At 49.7% G+C, this 17,806-nt stretch overlaps 1 protein-coding gene across 4 annotated transcripts in view; it reads right to left on the bottom strand.

Moving 5' to 3' along the window:
- The window catches only part of ACACB (acetyl-CoA carboxylase beta), a 122,056-nt gene extending 107,918 nt beyond the window's left edge, over nt 1-14,138 (bottom strand). Inside the window, exon 1 of one of the 4 annotated variants that reach the window (XM_034638141.1) lies at nt 13,808-14,138. The gene's annotated coding sequence lies outside the window, so the exon portion shown is untranslated. Of the gene's footprint in view, nt 1-466; nt 584-12,011; nt 12,142-13,807 lie in introns of those variants that run through there. The other 3 variants (XM_019801818.2, XM_019801819.2, XM_034638139.1) reach the window with 3 other exon arrangements.
- Between the last annotated feature and the right edge of the window lie 3,668 nt (nt 14,139-17,806).

The raw sequence follows: 17,806 nt of genomic DNA, 5'->3' as shown, positions 1-17,806 counted from the left end.
GGAGGAGCACTGTGCAGGTGGTTTGTTCCCATGAGCTGTAAAGGCGAGACTAGTCCTCCCAGCGAAGCTCTGTGGACCATGCCATGCCAAGCTGTTGCCCTTCGCTGAAATAATCCAGCTGACCTGAAAACTGAGCTCAGCCAAAGCTATTTTTGTTCCTTGCCAACCAAACCCAAGCAGTAGCTGCCACGTCCCAGAGCAGTCATGGCTCCGGTCAACATGAATGCAGGAAACCACTCGGTACCAACAAGAAGGCGCAGTGACCAAATGGAAGACTGGAGGGGGCTAGGCAGGGGGTCACGATTTGCTTTCCAGCTGCTCCCCACCCCTGTAACACACACCCAGACCCAGCCAGGTCAGTGAGGGGCCGAGGGGGCAGAATGTCAGCGTTCAACCAGAAATCCCGTGTCACGCCCGCATTTTCCCTCCCACCAAGATGAACTCGTAGGTGTCTGCGGCTACTTACCATCGCTGTGGCCATGGCCACCAGCTCCACTGTCATGTGGGTCTGAGAGGCATCCACAGGGTGACTAGGGGAACCCAGCCCCCAGGGTGTCACCTTTCAGCAGGAGGCTGGTATCATGCATCAGGCCGTGGGAGGGGAGGAGTCTGGCTGGGCCAGTGCCCCAACAAGGTGAATTTTCACCCAAGTCAGCCATGCTCTTTTCATCACCTGCAAATATAAGCCACTCACAAAGGTCTGTGCTCAGCCCTCCCCGGACCTCAAGCTCAGCCACAGAAGAGGCTGTCTATGCTCTCCGGGGTTGGCCAGCCCATAGGGCCACCTCCCCCTAGCTTGCTACATTCCTGTATTCAGGCCTACTTCACCGCTTATACAATCACCCTCTTGCCCAAATCTGTCTCTGGACTATGCTCCCCCAGTGCTCCCCTAATCACAAGAGCCTTTGTTCCTATATGTTTATCCACCAGACATTTTGCTGGGGTTTGGCCAAGCAAGGCAAGATGGAAAGAGAAGCAGACTGTCAGGACGAAGGGTGGGTAGCCAAGAACCCTCCAGCTGGCAGGTGGATGGCACAAGGTCCTTCTGCTGATTCAGAGATAACGAAGGTGATAGGAGCTAGCCGTGCGAGGTTGCCCAAGCGTTCAAAGCTGACTAGTGGATGCCTTAACCTACACTCCGGCCTAGAGAAACAGAGGTCTCAGGCCACCGTGTTTCCCAAAAATCCACCTGTTCCAACCTGCAGCCGAGGAGGGGACACATGGGGATCAGTGAGGCCAGCGTCCTTATTTCAATGAGTAGAGGCCAGAGGTCCCACGTGAAATGAGTGACAGAGCCCTGACCAGCACTAAGGTCCCGGCTCCGGGCCAGTGCTCTTTCTACACCAAGGCACCATTCACAGCAAAAATCTACTGTCCTTGAGCACCTCGTCTGGTGCCCTGGAAGGTAACCCAGGTTCACATCTCAGCTCTGCCACCTACAAGCGGGATAAGCCTTGGGCAGGCAGTACCCTCCCTGAGCCTCAGGTCACTCATCCTCAACGTAGGGTAAGGACGTCCCTAATGAGACAGAGTTGTCAGGGGTTCAAGGTGATTGCCCATGTGGGACCCAGAGTACAAGACCCAGAGTGGATTATCCTAGGGAATGCCATGAGCGGCCGCAGCGCTGAGAGCCTGGGGTAGGCAGAGTCACCACGGTGACACCCCACCACCCCACAGAGTGTCATCTCAGACGTACCACGTGCCCTCTGTGAGCCTGAGTTTCCCCATTGAGAAAAAAGAAGGGAAAGGACAAAGCCCCACCCACCTCAGAGGATTAGGGGAAGGACCAGCCAAGACCTGCGGAGTCAACCGTCCCCTTCTTGGTGCAGCGGAATGTAAAGAACAAGGCAGGTGACCGACAGTGTGGTTTCTGCTGGCGTCCTCCTCCGCAAATGGACACCACCGACTCACATTTGGGTAACGGGCGCCCGTGTGCCACAGGCCAGGCATCGGGGCCACTCCCTGAGGATCGGCCAGCCCAGGTGGGAACAGGCAGAACGCCCAGGGGACAGCCCCAGGACTCACCAGCTTCTCGGCTCCCCTGGCCTTGAGCCGCTCAGGGACAGCATTGCTTTCCCGAAGGGCAAAGATCTCTGGGGCCTCGGCAGCCTAGGCGACGCTGGATTAACTTCTCATCGGGTCCCTCCTCCTACAGGGCTATTCCCCGGGGACTCTGCGTGATTTTTGTTGCTGCTGCTGTTGTTTTTCAAGGCGGAGGGGCGGTGTCACATTTTACATTATTCAGGAAGATTTTTTTTTTTTTTTAACGCTAACACAGGCATTAAAGAAAGGAAGAAAGGGGATGCCGGAGAACACTATAGGAGATCAGAAGGGATACCTAATAAATCATTGGGAGTGTTTTTCTGTCACTAGTGTCTCCTGAGCGTGTACCTATCACAGCCCTTGTGCTACGAGCTTTATACGTGTCATCCCATCAACTTCTCCCTGCATCAGGGGCCACGCCTTACTCCCCGTGAGGAAACGGGCTCAGTCCCTCCCCAAGTCCACACTTTGAGGACCCAGGTGGCATCACTCGGGAAGCCCTCACTCCTAACCCTCATGAGCTCTCGCTCTCTGAGCAGGATTTCCCTCCATGAGTCCTAAGAAAGGTCCCAAGTTAGCAGATCTGGGAAGTGACTGTCAGCACCGCTTGGTTTCCTAGAGCTGTGAGCCGGTTCCTAAATCCCTGAGGCCACTGCTAAGGGACTAAAATGCAACCAAGAAATAAACAGCAGAACCACTTCTCTAAGCTTTGGCATTCTTCTCCTAAGACAGGTTTTGGGGGAGACAGCAGAGTCCTGCTCAGATCAAGAACAAGTCTTTCAAATCAAGATCTAGCCGATAGACTCCCAGAACCAGGAAAAGCCCAGTCCTTCCAAGGGTGGAGACGGGCATGAGGGAGAGCTAAGAGACACATCTGCTCTGGGGCTCTGAGGGATGAATAGGAGTTCACCAGGTTGCTAAGGGGGCAAGACATCTCAAGCAGACGTTGCTCTTGGCGCCATGCTCGATGGTGAATTAATAACTCCATTGACTGAAGGTGCGGGCTCTGCCAAAGTTACTTAACCAGGAGCAGTAATTAGCAAAGTGTTGTACTGTGAAGGATACTCATTGTTCTCTTTAATATTTTTTGCATTGGAAGAAGACACGTGACGGTGCACATGACAGTGGAGGGAGAGATTAATTCAAGAACCTCACCTCCCCCTGTGATTGCGCTGAGGGCACTGGGAGGGTGAGATGTCATATGCTTCCTCACCCCAGAAGGAAAAGTACCCTGGGAGAGCAAGAGACTTTCAACCTTCACCTCAAACCAACCCTGCTGTCCCTGACCCCCTAACCACAGATGCTGAAGCAGGGCTTGACCTCACGCACCTGACAGCATGACCCGAGCCGAAACCAAGAATCAGACACTTAACTGACTGAGCCACCCGGGTGCCCCAGGGAAATAGTATTCTTACTCCATTTCACAGATTGGGAATGAAAACCCAGTACCCAGAAAACGGGAGTGACTCGCCCAAAGTCACACAGCTTGGAAGTACACGGAATTCAACCCTGCTCTGCCTGACTCCACAGCCTACATTTGTAAGAGGGGGAGGTGGGCAGGCTGTTGATTCAATAGATTAATTGGATACCTTCTTAGACGGGTGGAATCCGAAGTCTGGAAAGGAGAACCAGGGAGAGTCGATAGTTCTCAAACTAACCACTTGTCAGAACATCTGGGGCTCCAGAGAATCCCACGGACCGTGAGAGTAAGCACAGATTATCTACGTGTCTGGGGTCTGGTACCAAATCCCAAACGACCTGATCTGAGAGCTGAGCAGGTGTACAGCATCCGGGGCCACTGATCTGGGGACAACCTTGGGGAGGAAAACACATGGATGAAAAGCCAGTGAATTTCAGTTTTCCCGGGCTCACTGCAGGTGCTCAGTGAACAGCTGGTGAACCAAGCCCAGCTTGTGATGGGGCTGATCTGCTGGCCCAGGCAAAACTGGCCCGAATGGTTCCAGCCGGGCACCTCCCTTGAAGAAATGTCCAAGGGGCGGGTCCCCACCTGAGCCATCCTTGTGGAAACCACCAAACCCCACGGTCGGACAGGCAGGAAGGTGGAGGAAGAGTGTTGGCGGCCTGTGGTGCCAGGGCCACAAAAGCCTAGAAGCAGGAGGGCCAGGAACTTTGGCGCTTTCTGGGAACCAAACAGCCTGCCTGGTGCTGAGAAAGGCGTGGAGGGCGGGGGGCATCGGACAGGGACAAATGACTCTGCAGAGTCACAAGAGGTGTGAGGGACTCACACCTCCTTCTCGGAGCCACAGAGAGCCGCGGCGCAAGAGTTAACAGACTCTGCGGTCTGCCTGCCTGGCAAATCGGCTCCACCGCCCACATACTGTGTGCCCGCAGGCACAGCACTTAACCCGAGCTCAGTTGTCCCATCTGTAAAATGGGGAGAGTAACAGGACCAACCTCAGCACCCTGAAGGGCAAGTCAATGAACTCAGGTAGGTAGACTGCTTAGCTCGGCATAAATGAAGCAAGATATCAGGGGCTACTGTGATTACTGTAGTTCTTTTTCTCATTAACGTCGCCACTCAGGGTTGTGTTGAGCAGGCCCTGCCTTGGAGACCAAGGGGCTTTGTCGAGCATGCCTTCTCCCGGATGGTTAGGTGAGACGTGGTGGGTATCCCTTCTACCAACAGCCCCTGGCTCTGCTGGCTGAGGGCCTCCCCCAAGCCTAGTGCCAGGGCAGGGCCAGTGCACCATCCGGCCTGAAAAGCAGTGATGTAACTCCCAACCTGAGTCAACCTGACCTCCAGGGGACAGTTGCTCTCCTTCGAGGCTGTCCCAGCACTTCCCGCCAGCTTTGGCAATGTGGTTGCGAATGTTGTGAGGAATTGACAAAGCCCCATGGGTGATTTGCCTCTCTAAAAAGGAGCAATCCCTCCTCTGTCCTGTCCCTTCCAGAACGAAAAGGAAAAACAGCCCTAGACACAGAATCAGAGGGTCTGATTCGAGCGTTGGCACCACCAGCAGCCAGGAAACCCTGCAGTGTCAGTTCCATATTGGCATCTCTGGACCTGAGCTCTTCAGTTCTGAATGATGCCAACCTCACAGGGGCTCTGGTAAAGACTAAGTAATGAGAACACGTGCCTGGAACAGCTTGTAGGTTGTGTGGACAGAGGGCACCGAGCGCAGTCTTGAGGGCCATGTGCACCTGCTAAAGGGCACTGCTGCAGAAACCTCTCCAGGCAGGGTGAGGGTCTGGAGCATGCCCTGGTCCTGGAGACCCTCGCTGGAATCCCAGTTTAACCAGCGTAAGCAGGCCAGCCCCACTCGTAGGTCATGTTTTCTGCCAGAAACTAATCTAGGTCATTTCTGAGTTTGAAATTAAGACCCCTGGGGGCAACACAGTGTGTTGGTTGGAGTATGGAATCTGGAGTGGCGAGCTCCAAGTTCTGCTCTTTACTTTCCGTGTGACCTTCAGCAATTTCCTCACCTCTCTAAGCCTTGGTTTTCTCATGTATTCAGTGGGGTTGATAAGACTGCCTTCCTCAGAGAGCTTTTGGTGAGGTTTACATGAACTAATATAAAGAACGCAAACGAAGAGTGTTCTAATATTTATCGCGCTCTCCATGACGCACCAGGCATGGTGCTAAGTGCTTTACCTGAGATCAAGGTCAAGCCACTGTTATCACTTACTTGAACCACTGTATAAGCCTTTTGACCCAGCTCCCTGACCCCAGTCCCCAGTGCACAGAGAAGCCAGGAGGAATCCGTAAAACAACCTTGTCCCAGGTTATGATTTCTATGTATTTCTATGTATGTTCCCACTAAAAGGAACCAGGACTGCTTGGGGAAAATCGTTCATTCCAGGGCTGGGGCAGAAATGTGCACGGTGAGCTGCGATTTCTTGTCCCTGAAAACAAGGACCCTGAAGGGGCTTGCCCTGCCAAAGAAGAGATACCCGGGCCTGTAAAAAGGTGATCGCTGGGGACGCCTGGGTGGCTCAGCCATTAAGCGTCTGCCTTCGGCTCAGGTCATGATCCCAGGGTCCTGGGATCGAGCCCTGCATCGGGCTCCCTGCTCAGCGGGAAGCCTGCTTCTCCCTCTCACACTCCCCTTGCTTGTGTTCCCTCTCTCGCTGTCTCTCTCTGTCAAATAAATAAATAAAATCTTTAAAAAAAAAAAAAGGTGATCACTGTGGTGGACTGAAATACATCCAAGCAGTTTCAAAAATCATGTGGTCATTGTGTTCCTCAAAACAAAACAAAACAAAACAACCTCAATGACACCTTGGGAGCTCACAATGGTACCACTCATGCCTCTGAAAACGAACTTAAAAAAAAAAAAGGATGCAGTCGAGCATTTATCCTGCCTTTCCTGTAGGAAAATGCTCTGTATGTCAGATGGTGGATGAGAATCGTATGTTACAGAATGATAGCTAATATGTGAATGAGGATGGAGGCAAGTAGGAAACCACATTTGCAACCAGTAAGGAAATAATACTGGACTAGGGCTCTGATCGTCCATGGCTTGTAAACTATTCAGTGAAAGGCTGCTGGGGACTTTTCAAGGGCAATCAGGCATTGACGTCGGTTCCCACGTGCCCTGAGGAGTTCACATCACTGAAAATGGGATAACCTGACATTATGTTCTTCCCGACACTAAGCAGTGGACAGCACACCATGACACGGCAGCATGGGGAAGCAGTCTCGCTGAGGATTTGGACCTGAACTGATTCAAGCCTGGAGACCTGAGCACTAATTTACAGGGACAGAGAAACACAGTAAATGACGCTTGAGTGATGTGTCATCAGCTACACCCAAAATGTAGACAAATGACCGAGTGTCTTCAACAAGTAGCTGGCGTTTAATAAAGGCAGTGGGACGGCTGTTACAGATGAAGAGAGACTTAACAGGACCTCTTGTGGGTCCTGATTGGAACGGAACGAGTGTTCAACATCTCTGAGACAGTCAGAGGGCGTGGAGCATGAACTGGGCACTGGGTACAGGAAATAGCATAAATGCTGTTGGAAACCAGCATTTTAAAAGTCCATCTCTTTTAGAGACAGGCGGTGAAATATTTATTTGGCTCTGAGATTTGCTTGAAAACAATCCCCCCATCCTAGGGCAGGGGGAGGGGGTGACCCCAGAACTCTAGTTAATGACAGGATGCAATTAGTACTCAGGGAGAAAGGTACTGATGTATGCAACTGACGTGAAATGTGATGGGTGTATGGGTGCTCCCATACAATTCTTTCAACTTCTGTAGGTTTGAAATTTTTCACAGTAAAATGGGGAAAACACAGGGGAAAGGGTGTATGTGTGGGTAGATGAAAACAGAAGGGCAGAGGTTGATGGTTATTGAAGAGGGTGGTGAATAGAGAGGGGCTCACTGTGCTATCCACTCTACCTCTGAATGTTTAAAAAAAAAAAAGTTGGGGGGGGCGCCTGGGTGGCTCAGCCATTAAGCATCTGCCTTCGGCTCAGGGCGTGATCCCAGGGTCCGGGGATCAAGCCCCGCATCGGGCTCCCTGCTCTGCTGGGGGGAGCCTGCTTCCTCTCCCACTCCCCCTGCTTGTGTTCCTTCTCTCACTGGCTGTCTCCCTGTCAAATAAATAAATAAAATTAAAAAAAAAAGTTGGGGTGCCTGGGTGGCACAGTGGGTTAAGACTTTTGGTTTCAGCTCAGGTTGTGATATTGGGGTTGTGGGATCAAGCCCCATGTCAAAGGTCGGGCTCTGCGCTCAGCATGGAGTCTGCTGGAGATTCTCTCTCCCTCTCCCTGCCCCTTCCACTTGTGTGTGTACATCCTTGCTCACGCTCTCTCTCTTAAATAAATAAATCTTAAAAAAAAAAAAGCTTGTTTTCTATACCATCTACTGATTAAAACCTGTATATTGGTACTAAGAGTTAAAATTTATTAGTACTTATGGTGTGCCAGGCTACGTGCTAAGCATTTTCTAATCATCACCTCATTCCACTCTGTGAGATCAGTTTCATGAGAAGCCTTTTTTTTTTTTTAATTGAAGAGTAATCTCAGGGTTCAAGAGTTAAACTTGCCCCAAGTCACTCTGGAGGTGGGCAGCTGAACTGAATTTCACGTTCTCGGTGATTCCTCATTGTACTCCTTTGTGGTCCATGTGGCTCTAGAGATCTGGCCCCTGGCCACTGGACCCCTTCAGGTCCTCTGTGCTTGTGGGTCCATGTTCTGGAGTGCTCTTTCCCACCACTGGCCCCTGGCATGGTTATCTCTTGCTCCTTTTTCTGTCTTTGCTTCCATGTTCCCACCCTAGACCCACCCTGACACCCACGGGTCTTATTCTCGATGATATGTCCCTTTCCTTCATGTCACTTACTGACATGACCTGACACTATATTGTCACCAATACACTCACTCATCTCCCCCCGCCCCACCATAGTGTAAGTTTCCTCGGGACAAGGACTGGCTCTGTCCTGCCCCTGGCTCCACAGTGCCTGCCCAGCACACAGAAGGGCCAGTAAATATCTGTTGGATGCATCAATCCCTCCACCTAGCTCAGGTCTGCCTCCCGTGTCCAGCCCATCCTTCCCACCTCCCTGAAGGGTCCTCCTGCCCCAGCGAGTCTCAAGGGAGGTCAGGAAGTGGGCAACCACCTGGACAGGCAGCTGAATCCCCACCCCCACCCCGCTCCCTCCCTCTTCCTGGGACACAAGAGGCTGCCAGAGAGACTGCACCGAATGCCAGGCTCCTGCTCTATGACCTCGGGGCTCCCTGTCCCCTCCCTCACGGCACTCATCACAGAGCTCAGTTAGGTGTGAGGTCACTTACATGCACACCTGACTTCCCACCAGAAAGCCAACTCTGCAAGGGTAGATGGGGCCTAAAACCCAGGTCTGTTCAAATTTCTCAACATTCCTGATACAGGCTCCCTGACCCCTTCTCCAGCAACAAGGGTTCCCCAAAAATGACTGGAAGTAGAACCCTTTTGAAAATCGAGTGCAGACACAGCAGAAGGCAGACGGCAATCCTTCAAACCGAGGAAATTGCTAAGTGATAATAAAGGCTAATGTCTGTTAAGCACTTACTGTATACCGGGTCTTAAACTATGCACTTTATGCTTATTATCCCTTTGCATGTCCACAAAAACTCTAGGAAGTACACGCTCCTGTTTTGCAAATGAAGAGATAGGCAGAGGAGGGGTCTTGCTGCCCAAGGTCATACCCGAAGTGGCAGAGCTGGACCCGACCATCCAGCTGTGGGGTCTGGGCGTTCTCTTCATGCTTCTCCGATGCCCACCACCACCTCACCCCAAGCCTGAGTTAGTGCAACAGGCTGCTGGCAGATCTCCCTTTTCCAATCCATCCAGAATCTGGGAGGCTGGGCTCTGGCTCTGTGCATGCACACACACACACACACACACACGCACATGCACGCACACACACACACACACACTGCCTTGGAGCCCTGTACAAAAGTTTAAGCCTTGTGACACTGATCCATAGCAGAATCCTGCCTCTTGGGATTCTGAAGAAAAATTGAGGAAGGCACAAAATGAGACTATTCCAATCTTCTCAGGAGGTGCTGAAGGGATACCAGCCCTGAAAGATGGTCTCCATGGCTGCCAAATCCCCAAGTCACATTTTGGAAAGTCCCACCACAGGTGAGTACATTCAAGGCTCTGAGAAGTCCTGCCAGAAAGGGTCTGGGCTCCCCATGGGCAGCCCAATGTTGCCCAAACCAAAACCAGAGCCCCTTCTTCACCTTACATGGGTTATTCCTCCAAACAGGAGGACCCCTAAGTCCCACTCTGTTGGGAATGTGGAAATAAGAGACCACAGCGTTCCTCGAAACAGAGTGTGGAAGGAAGATCTGCTAAGAGGGGCGTTTCCAACAACCGATTATTCTAGTTACTACCGGGGCCTGAGACCCATTCACTTCTAAACAGAAACAGTGTGTGCAGGGTTATCCTTTCTTATCACTCTCGCCCATGCTTTGATTTGATTTGATTTGAAAAGGTCTGTTAGTGAGTCCAACAGGGGTGGCACCAATCCTGGGCTAACTGAAAAACGAGGTTATATTCCGGGGTCCCAGCACCGGTAAGGGTGCGAAGCTGTGCTGCGCTGGGTGGCCCAGAGAGGTCCAGAGAGCCGCACTTCCGATGTGGGGCTGACCTGGGTGGAGACTCTGCCAGTCGTCATGTGATTGACCTGAGTCAGTCATGTGAAATTCTCCAAACCCTGGTTTCCTGGTCCTGGTTTGGGGAATAGAGTAAATAACACCTCGTCCTAGGATTGTCCTTGGGTGTAATTCAACACCTGCCGCATGCCAACCACTGAGTAATCAGTACCTCGGGTTCCCTGTTGTGCCCAGCCCGGACTGTCTAGCACAATCTAAACAAACACGTCCTATCTTCCTGGAGAGCCGTCCTACTTTATGGTAGCGAGTTTACTATTATTAAAACAAAGAGATCCATTGGAACAGAATGTGAAATGTGCATGCAGTTTCCAGATAAAATGCATGATTTCTGACCATGCTTCCAGGCTTCCAGGGTACAGATGCACACTCCTCTAAAGATCCTTGAGTCAAAATTCAGAGGAGACTAGAATAAGGTATCGCAAAGTTTCTACAGGGATAAGACTTTGAGAGACTCTCCACTTGAAAAGCTTAAAATGTCTATTGACCCCTAAGGATCAAGTACCCCGCGTAATCCTCCAATTTATGTCTCGTATCTAAAGGTGATAAAACAGAGCTTACATAGCACCTGAGCAGAAAAACAAAACAAAACAAAACAAAAAACCTTCTTTGCATAAAATAAACAACTGGGACTACATCGAAACGAAAAACCTTTTGTACGGCACAGGAAACTATAAAAAAAACAAAAAGGCAACTTACTGAATAGGAGAGGATATTTGCAAATGGTATATCTGATAAGGGGTTGATATCCAAAATATATAATGAACTTCTAAACACAACACACACACACAAATAAAAATCTGATTTAAAAAATGGGCAGAGGACCTGAACAGACTTTTTCCCCCAAGAAGACAGAGATGGCCAACAGACACACAAAAAGGTGCTTGACGCTGCTCATCACCAGGGAACCACCAATGAAAACCAGCATGAGATACCACCTCACACCTGTCAGGATGTCTGCAATCAAAAAGGCAAGAAACAACAGGTGTTGGCGAGGATGTGGAGAAAGGGGAACGCTCGTGCCCTGTTGGCGGGAATGCCAGCTGGTGCAGCCACCGTGGGAAACAGTACGGAGGTGCCTCAAAACATTAAAAATGGAATTACCATGATCCAGTAATCGCACTGCTAAGCATTTACCCAAAGAAAACAAAAACACTGATTTGAAAAGACACATGCATCCCTGTGTTCACTGCAGCGTTACTTACAAGAGCCGAGATAAGGAAGCAGCCCAGTGTCCCTCAATAGACAAAAGGATTACGAAGACGTGGTGTGTGTGTATTTTTTACAAATAAATAACCATAGCTAGATAGCTACAGTGGAGTATTACTCAGCCATAAAAAAAGAATGAAGTCCTGCCGTTAGCAACAACATGGACGGAGCCAGGGGATATCATGCTAAGTGAAATAAGACTGAGAAAGACAGATACCATATGATTTCACTCATACGTAGAATCTAAAAAAAATGAATAAACATAAAGCTGAATCAGATCAATAAATACAGAAACAAGCTGATGGTTTCCAGAGGGGAGGGTGGTGGGGGGGCACGGGTGAAATGGGGGAAGGGAGGGCTCTGCTGTGGAATGAAGAAGTCACAGGAATAAAAGGCACAGCATAGGGAACAGAGTCAACGATATTGCAAGAGCGATGTATGATACAGACGGTGGCTTGTGAGCACAGCATAACACACAGAGAAGTCGAACCACTACATGTGCACCTGAAACTAATGTAACATTGCGTGTCAACTATAGTCAAATTAAAAAAAAATGTTTTAAAAACCTCCTTTGCATAAACATAAAACGCCTTCCTAGAGCTGCTCAAATAAACTGACGAACTGAGGCTATTTGTACCTCCAATCGCATGACGGAAGGTTGGCGCAGTCTTTCCACTTAGCGCTCGGAGAAGTGACTGAAGAAATCACATCTTCTATGGGGCGCCTGGGTGGCACGCTGTTAAGCGTCTGCCTTCGGCTCAGGGCGTGATCCCGGCGTTATGGGACCGAGCCCCACATCAGGCTCTTCAGCTATGAGCCTGCTTCTTCCTCTCCCACTCCCCCTGCTTGTGTTCCCTCTCTCGCTGGCTGTCTCTATCTCTGTCGAATAAATAAATAAAATCTTAAAAAAAAAAAAAAAAAGAAATCACATCTTCTAGATATCTCCCAAGACACTGTTAGAAGGAAAAAAAAAAAAACAGGTTATAAAACAATGTCTCTTCCTTGCAGTTTTTAAATGGAAAGACTGGCTTCCCAGGAGTTCCCTCTCAGTCCTCAGTCCTGGGCCACTATGGATGGGTGGTCACCCAACTTATATGGAAGCCCCACTGATGTTAAAATAATAATAATAAATAATAATAATGATCATCGTCAGAGATAGTTGTGTACCAGGTAAAGGCACAGGACAGGTCTTTGAGAAACCAGGTCTGGGAAGTTTGTTTTGTTTTGTTTTGTTTAGAAGTAAGAGAGAGTGGGGGCGGGGAGGGTGGGGGGGGCAGCAGGAAAGGGAGAATCCCAGACAAGCTCCACACCCAGAGCAGAGCTGAACTCAAGGCGCAGTCTCACGGCCCTGAGATCATGACCTGAGCCGAAACCAAGAGTCAGATGCTTAACTGACTGAGCCCTCCAGGTGCCCCCAAGGTCTGGGAAGTTTTATACCAAACTGCACAGCAGGAGGAGGAGGGGCAGGGAGAGGGATAGTACAAGGAGACCTGTTTTACCCCATGCTATTTAACTTTTACTTTGTAGTACACTTAAAAAAAAAATCTTTCTAGCAATACAGGACCACTATAAATGCTTTACTCTTCAGAGTCTGCTTTTATTTATTTTTTTTAAGATTTATTTATTTATTTGCGACAGAGTGAGCGAGCCAGCAGGAAGGGGGAGAAGGAGAGAAAGAACCTCAAACAGACTCCCCACTGAGTGCAGAGCCCAACTCAGGGTTCGATCTCACGATCCTGAGATCATGATCTGAGTTGAAACCAAGAGTCACACACTTAACCGACTGAGGCACCCAGGCGCCCCTAGAGTCTGTTTAAAAAAAAAAAAATTAGTAACAGTTTGAGAGATTGGTCATCTATAAGAAACAGAATAGTTTTCCTTAAGACAGAAGGCTTGGGGCGCTTGGGTGGCTCAGATGGTTAAGCGTCTGTCTTCCGCTCAGGTCATGATCCCCGGGTCCTGGGATTGAACCCCAGGTTGGGCTTCCAGCTCAGTGGGGAGTCTGCTTCTCCCTCTCCCCCTCCCCCTGCTTGTGCTCACTCTCTCACTCTCTCTCATAAATAAAATCTTAAAAAAAAGACAGAAGGCTTGAGGGCAAAAAAGAAAAAAAAAAGAAAAATCACACAACTGCCTTTTCAGTAAACCTAAAACCTAACCTGAGTTCCAGTTTGTGGAACCAATGAAGATTTTGCACAGAGATTCCCAGCAACATAACCATTTATAGAAGCAAAGAGAGGCTCTTCTCCATCTAGGTTCCATTTCCAGCCCTCAGATCAGCCAGCTCCCTGCAAACCGAACGGGAACTCTTGTTCGCCCGGAAAGCCTGCCTGCCCCTTTCTGCACAGGGTCTGCTCTCCCGAGGTGGGATAGTCCCAATCCACACAGACGCCGGCTTTACACTCAGGGACCCCAGGCAGGGGTAAGCTCACTTACCACCTGTCCTTTTCCCGGGTCTGCTCAATTGTGCCTTCAGGGTTGCATTTTCCGGGGCTCCTTGTTTGCCGAGGGCCTGACTCTAAGCTGGCCAGCTGCTCGCTGCCAGGAGGGTGCGCGTCACTTTTAGATTAACTGGTCCCTGCCGTTTAAAAATATCCCTGGAGCACTTAACCTTCAAGGCACTGGCGCAATCCCAGCCTAGGCGGCGTGGAACAGGATCCCTCACCACACCCCTCATGTGGCCCCACAGTGCAGGACGGCCCTGCTTGCCACCTTTCAATCCCAGACCTCTGCTGTCTTTCACAATTCTTAGATATCTCCTCCACTGGGCATCTAAAGTTCACGCCATCAGCGATATGAACCAAGTCATTTGGGCCTTCCTAGGACATGCAGGAAATTGATTGCACATGGGTCGTTGGGTGTTTGAGAAACGGCTTCTGGACCAAGCCCGCAGGGAAAGCTCCCATGGGTTGATGCAACTGTTATCCAAGGATCACCTGGCTTCCCTCCCCCGGAAAAGATTTCGTAAAACCTTTTGAATGAAAACGCCCCTCGATAAAATGTTTCCTATTTCTTGTGGCTTAGGGCGAAGAAAACAAACCCCAGTAGTTGCCCTTCCATCCTGGGGTCGGCTGGTTGTCGCTAGGGCCCGGCAGGAAAGGTGGAAAGCCAGCCTGAGCTGCCAGGGCTCTGTGCCATGGGGGAGGGCTGGAGGCACATAGGACAAAGGTCACCTCCAGGTCCAGGTCCAAACCAGGTAGAGCAGAAGCTACACAAAAGGGCGCTGTGCTCTGACAAAAGGGGGGACAGCAGCTTGGCGGCCCCAATCTCAGTAAACCCGGGATGTGCTGCACTGAACAACAAGTGGAAAAACCTGCCAAGAGCCTGAACCTAAGCAAAACGGTTTAAATGGCAGTGGGGACAGGTGCAGTCAGACTGACACCCTTTTCGGGCTTGTTTTCCAGAAAGGAAAAGTCAGCACACGGGACTTGGAAATTTTCTCCACCGTCCTTGTAAGCAGGAAGCACACTCTGGCTGCTCTTGAAGCCTTGCTCTGGTCAGCTGTAACCTGGGATGGCACCACACACGCTTTATAGGAGGGGAGGATGAAATCATCAACTTGATAGGAGCGGAAGTCCTAGTGCACGGCCCGCACACCCTCCATCCTCCCTGATGGGCAGCCCCAAGGCTGGGGCTTCGGTGACTCGGTCGCTCAGGAGTAGCTCGCACAATCCTCTCAATGAGGCACATTTTCAACTACAGACCTGTCCTGTTTTACCTGGGAGAGCTATCCATGACTTAAGGAAATTCTGCATAAACTCCATTTAGAAATCCTCCCTGAGAATGAGAACAGTGATCTGGGCAGAGTGTAAACAGTGACAAGACAACCGGGCTTTGAAATCAGGCTCACGCGGGTTCGAGTCCTGAAGCCCTGACTGCCGTAATTACCTGTGACTCCGGGCAAATAACTGAGTGTGTTTCCTCATCCAGCTACTTCACTATGTGGTTGGGAAAAGAAAATAAAATGACATACACTGAGCTTCTAGCATAGTGGCTTCTCGTAACAGGGGCTTCGTAATGCCTTCCTAATGCAACTCCTTCCTTCCAGAAAGACAACATGCAAACGCTCCCTGCCCCCCTACACACACACACACACACACACACACACACACACACCCCTCAGCTGTCCCTTGACACTCTTTACAGTCATACGTATTTTCTAGAAACCGAATGGTAGGCTTGAAACCAGTGAGTAAACCAGTAAGTAAGTTCATAAACTTTTCCCAGCAAACACAAGAACATTCAGAGAGAAATGGGTTTCTTCAAATACATCTTAGGTTCAGAAAGTCCTAAGTACCATCATCACCAAAACAGAAAAAAATTAAGTGACCAACGGCGTAAGGAAAACAGGGCATCTGGAAAGAGGTTGTTGGCCCTGCCATAAACCGGACACTTCATAAAAATACTGATGTCTCCTCTTCTCCCTGAGGACCAATTAAATCAATTTCTGGGAGTTAGACTGGCATTGATATTTCTTTTAGTTTCCCCATGAGACAGGGAAACTGAAGGGACCCCATGAAAGAAAAAGATGGCTTTTCTTTCCTTATGTCTTTTCCTGCTTTTATTCTTGCTAGGACCTGTACTCCTGCCCTACACATGCCTTATTATATGTCCTCCTTGCAAGGGACGAGAAGTTAAGGGTTATCTCTGGAGTCTTCCAGCACCAAATAAAATATCTCAGGAGGGACCGGACGAAGCCATCATGTGCATATTCCAGACCACTGGCACTAGACAGCTTGACGCCCCCAGACCCACTGGCTCCAGGGAATAAGTGCCTTAGGATGGACACCTGGACGCTGTCCTTGTTCTCGCCAGTTCCTAGATACCTGGGGGGACACATGCCCGAGACCACAATTAGTAAAAACCCCAGAGCCCAGGCAAAAACGAGACTCATCTCCTTTTCCTTTCTGAGCCTTCCAGATGCTCCAGCTGTATCTGTCGTCTTCCATAAACTCTGCTCTCACTTCCTGCTGGCTTGTGTTTGATTTCTACCTTGCGTGAAAGGCAAGGACTCTTGTGGCTGAACCCTCTGGGTCCTCAGACCTGGCCTGCCTGCCTCACCCAGGTGAGCATCTATGGTGAGGCTTAAGGTATCCTAAGGGCTTGTTTAAAGCTTCTGAATCCCCCCCCACCAACCCCACCACAAATGCCACTAACTGAGAGGAGCAGGACTCAGGAAATACACCACTGAGTAGCAAAGAATGCTAAGTAGTGATCTCCTGGTCGGCCCCACTCACCAACATTTGCATTTCCAAACACACTGTAAATAAAAATTTAAAAACAGATTCCAACCGAGATCATCACCAAGGTGACCTGAAGTGGTGAACCCCAGATTCAAGGTGTGTTAGGATTCCAAGAGGAAAGAGAGGCCACCCAAGTTCCAGACTTTTCTCAGCTTGGGTCACTACCAGTTAACAAGCCAAGACCCTCCAAAGTAGCCCAGAGCATCCTACCTGTTTTTCCTTGTATGTTTTGAAGAAATGACAAGGATGAAAAGCCACTCCTGCATGCATATGCCTCATAAAGTTTCCTTCTCCAGTCCCAAACTCTAAGACTTTTTATTCTAGGTGCAAACCAAAGCAGAGTGAATTTTAAGAGGGACAGAACATATTATGTAATAATGGGAGCATACTAACAACATGCTAAAGTCTAAAAAAAAACCTCCCATTCTCTGACTTTGCCCTGCTGGACTCAGTTCACAGATAGTGACACCCACATGATTATTTTATGACCTGGGGTTCACAGGACATTTTGCAGTTAATGGACTTCCTTGTTTTCCAAAAGCCCTCAGTAGATGCTCTTCTCTTGGCCCAAGAAAGGAGACAGAATCATCCTGGGTGGGGTTCTCACATGCTCCTGCAATGGGCCACGTAGCACTGCCCAGTGGCAGGACGCAGTATGTGGGCGCTGTCATTGCAGACATCTGGGTGGGAGCTCCTAGAATAGGGCTCTGCCAGCTATGGCCTGTGTTGCCTGTTTCCCTATGGCTCTCAAACTAAGAGCGGTTTTTACATTTGTCGAATGCTGGGTTGGGGGCGGGGGGCAGGAAATCAAGATTTCATGACACGCACAAATCATATTCAATTCCAATTTTGGTGTTGCTAGTTTTATTGGAAGACAGCCACACCTGCTCATTTACATTTTGCACGGGGCTGCTGTCTCTACAAGGGAGAGTGGAGTGGTTCTCTTGGGCAGGAGGACTGCAGACCCTAAAATATTATATAGACCCTTTATACAGATAAAGTATGCTGACCCCCAACCTAAAAGGCAATCTGCCTTTAATCATTTTTGCAAATCTAGTGCTGTGATCATAGCACATCCAAAAATGTGGAGGAACACCCCAACTATGTAGCTAAAAGTTCATCAAAATGAGCCTTGTTTCCCAGCAAATGGGTGGCTGTCGGTTAAGTGTCTGCCTTCGGCTCCGTCATGATC

This window comes from Ailuropoda melanoleuca, chromosome 12 (assembly GCF_002007445.2).
Source record: "Ailuropoda melanoleuca isolate Jingjing chromosome 12, ASM200744v2, whole genome shotgun sequence".
NCBI classification, from domain to species: domain Eukaryota; kingdom Metazoa; phylum Chordata; class Mammalia; order Carnivora; family Ursidae; genus Ailuropoda; species Ailuropoda melanoleuca.
Note: the sequence above shows the minus strand (reverse complement) of the source record. Positions and strands in the feature narration are given on the sequence as shown.